The 3,520-nt window shown below is 42.9% G+C and overlaps 1 long non-coding RNA gene and 1 pseudogene across 1 annotated transcript in view; one reads left to right on the top strand and one right to left on the bottom strand.

Annotated features, from left to right (window-relative positions):
- Positions 1-1,043: 1,043 nt before the first annotated feature.
- LOC115063134 overlaps positions 1,044-3,520 on the bottom strand; it is a 26,764-nt gene continuing 24,287 nt past the window's right edge. The window contains exon 4 of the long non-coding RNA XR_003843015.1: positions 1,044-1,272. This is a non-coding gene — a long non-coding RNA (uncharacterized LOC115063134). The remainder of the gene's footprint in view (positions 1,273-3,520) is intronic.
- On the top strand, positions 2,391-2,978 carry LOC110313309 (annotated as a pseudogene).

The raw sequence follows: 3,520 nt of genomic DNA, 5'->3' as shown, positions 1-3,520 counted from the left end.
AGCTATACAGAGAAACCCTGTCTCGAAAAAACAAAAACAAACAAACAAACAAAAATATATCTCCTACTAACAGTAGTTAGCTAGCATGAACAGCCCAGAAATTAATGTTTATGTGTGTGGTCAGGTTATTTTTAACTAGATTATCAAGACAACTTAATTTTGGGAAAAGAGTAGTCTTTTCGAAACAAAGGGTTCAGGCAAGGCTGCATGTGCGTATACAAAAGAATGATTTAAAAAAAAAAAAAAATGATCCCAAGAACCAGGGAGATGGCTTGGTAGGTAGGTAAAGTGCTTGCCATACAAAAACAAGGTCCTGAATTTAAATTCCCAGCATCCACATAAGGGTATAATAGCACACATTTGTAGTAATATTGCTGAAGATGCAGAGACAGGTAGATTCCCGAGTCACTGGCCAATCGGTGTCACCGAAGCTGTGAACTTCGACATTAAATCATAATGTCATTAAGGAACACATTCGATACCAATCTCTAGCAACTTGAGATAGGAACCCAAACACACAGAGAGACATCACAAACACATACACTCAAATAGAAGGAACTAAGAACGCATCAAAGACCAAAACAGACGAGTTAAAATCCTAAGTGCTAACAAGAAAATACATTAGACTTGGCAATGACTTTAAAACAAAGTTCAGAAAAGCAAGAGAATGGGAATTTAAGGTCATCTTTACTACAGCATGGACTATATTAAGCCCTGTTCCTGAAAACAAAACCACATTTTTATACAAACAGCCGTGTGCGGTGGTGCGTGCATAGCTATAATCCCACCACTTTGAACACAGGGGCAGCCAGGGTTACATTCCCAGACTCTGTCTCAAAACAAAACAGCAACGCAAAATAATGAAAATGCCCTGGCAATGGTGTCCTTTAATTCCAGTACTCAGGAAGCAGGGTTAGAGGCCAGCCTGGTGTAGACAGCAAATTCCAGGACAGCCAGAGCTACACAGTGAGACTCTATCTCTAAAAGCAAAACAAAACAAACTAACAAAAAAAAATATCATGAAAATGTAACCTGTAGTTGAGACAAAGTATTTGATAGCTGTATTATTGATGATTAATAACAAAAATATATGAATGGCTACAAATCAACCAAAGAGCACTGAAAAGAGATCAGATTAAAGAAACAGTTGCTTGTGGTGGCACACACCTGTAATCCTAGAGCACTGGTGTCTAATGCAGGAGATCCTCAAGGTTCAGGCTAGTCTGGAACACATCATAAGCACCAGGCCAGCTTGAGCTGCAGAGCAAAATACTGTCAAAAAAACCTGCAATCAGATTTCCATACTGTACCAATATATTATCTTCAAAATAAATAAATGTGTAAGTTTCAAAACAGGAATTTCATACTCCCTAGCAAAAATAATCTTGGATAAATGTGATTTACCAGAGGAGTACATATTTGGTGCTTAATTGGAAATTATTATTCTTTTTCTGTTTGATTGTGGTTTGTTTGTTTGGTTGGTTGGTTGGTTTGGTTTTGGTTTTTTTCGAGACAGGGTTTCTCTGTGTAGCCCTGGCTTTCCTGGAATTCACTCTGTAGACCAGGCTGGCCTCGAACTCAGAAATCTGCCTGTCTCTGCCTCCAGAGTGCTGGGATTAAAGGCGTGCGCCACAACTGCCCGGCTGTTTGTTTTTTGTTTTTTTGTTTTTAAAGATTTATTTACTTTTTACGTGCATTGGTGTTTTGCCTGCCTGAATGTATGTCTGTGTGAAGGTGTCAGATCCCCTAGAACTGGAGTTACAGACAGTTGTAAGAGGCCATATGGGTGCTGGGCCCCAGTCCTCCAGAAAGCTGCCAATGCTCTTATCCACTGATTCATCTCTCCAGCCCAGAAATCATTATTTCTAATGCGTCATCTCTCATACCGTCCATCTGAACAGTAGCTTTCCCTCCCTCTAGTCCTTCCTGTTCCTCCCCGCCAATAACCCCCACTGTGAAGCATGAATTCTTCAAAAAGGTTGGCAAAGGCCCTGAACATCGCAACTTGTGATTGGCTTAGACAGCAGTTTCCTAAGACTCCCTATAGACCTTCCTCATTGGGTCCTCACATTGCCTCGCCTAATCTGTATCTAGTTTCTTTTCCTTCCTTTGCCTAGTGGCTTGTGTTTTAGCCTCCTTGCTCCTCCCTACTTTGCTTGCTTCCTCTCTGCCCTTTCTGGTTTTAGGGCCTGAACAGTACCCCCTCCCGTCACCTTTCTGTTATGTTCTGTTTGGCTTCCTGCTCAGAGCCCTGAGTCTCCTCAACTCACGGTCTTCGGTCTTCGCTTCGAGGTCTCATCAGCCCCACGCTCTAGCCTCACCTCACCTCCGTAAGTTCTCGCTTCCTAATTTGTCTCTCCTCTACAGGTTTGTGCTCTGCCCAAGCCTCCATGGAAAGTGACTTAGTGGTCCCAGAAGGCAGCCTGGATGTTTCTAGAATGGAGGGAACAAAGGTCTTGTTACCCCCACTCCAAGCCTCTCCTGTAATTGCCACTGCGAACTTAGCTGCCAGGCAGGGCAGGTCTACCCAGAGCAGGAGGAGGACGCAAGGTGGCTCAGGATTCTGGCTTCCTGGCCTAGAGAGGGTGGGGTCCGACCAGGAAGAGCATCTCATTCCTCTCTCGCAGATGATCCCATACATCCCCTGTTCTATTTGCAAAGGCTACTTAATAGATGCGGCAACCATTACAGAGTGTCTTCATACTTTCTGCAAAAGCTGCATCGTGAAACATTTTGAACACAGCAACAGGTGTCCAAAGTGCAACCTTATAGTGCACGAGGCCAAACCTCATAAAAAGTTGAGGATAGATCCACAATTACAAAACATAGTGTACAAATTAATGGCGGGTCTAAAGGAAAAAGAAAAAAAGCACAGGCATAAATTCAATAGAGAACGTTGTCTGGGACCATTAGAACCCGCGGCTGTTTCACAGCCAGACCATTCAAGTGAAGAGAACACTAAGGAAGTTGTGGAATAGTGTCTTAGTTTATGTGTACTGGAGTCTATGGGTACTAATGCATACATTGAACATGTTAAGCCACTGAAAACCACGTTTATCTGAGTCTCAGGAAATGCAACCACTGGACAGAGAGAAACATTTCTTAAAAGAGCGTGCAGTGGTCAGTTGCTGAAGGACTTTCAAACTCAACCAGTACAGTGTATGGTAGCAGATATGAGGATACAGGGTGAGGATACAGGGTGAGGATACAGGATGAGGATACGGGATGGTCTGCTGCCTTTTATTAAGGTCTCTCAGAGTGACTTGCTACAGCTATCATGAAAGGACAGAAAGTACGAAGGCCTCTGCAGAAATGAATCTTACTGAAGAGTTCTTGAAAATATGGAATCATAATAAGCCGTACTGTTTCTGGCATAACTGTTTTCTGCACCAGAAATCCTAGCATTTATAGGATTGTTACAGCTTGGAACAATGGAATTAAAAAGACATTGACGCTGGGCAGTGGTGGCTCATACCTGTAATCCCAGCACTTGGGAGGCAGAGGCAGGCGGATTTCTGAG

This window comes from Mus pahari, chromosome X, assembly GCF_900095145.1.
Source record: "Mus pahari chromosome X, PAHARI_EIJ_v1.1, whole genome shotgun sequence".
Taxonomy (NCBI): Eukaryota; Metazoa; Chordata; class Mammalia; order Rodentia; family Muridae; genus Mus; species Mus pahari.
Note: the sequence above shows the minus strand (reverse complement) of the source record. Positions and strands in the feature narration are given on the sequence as shown.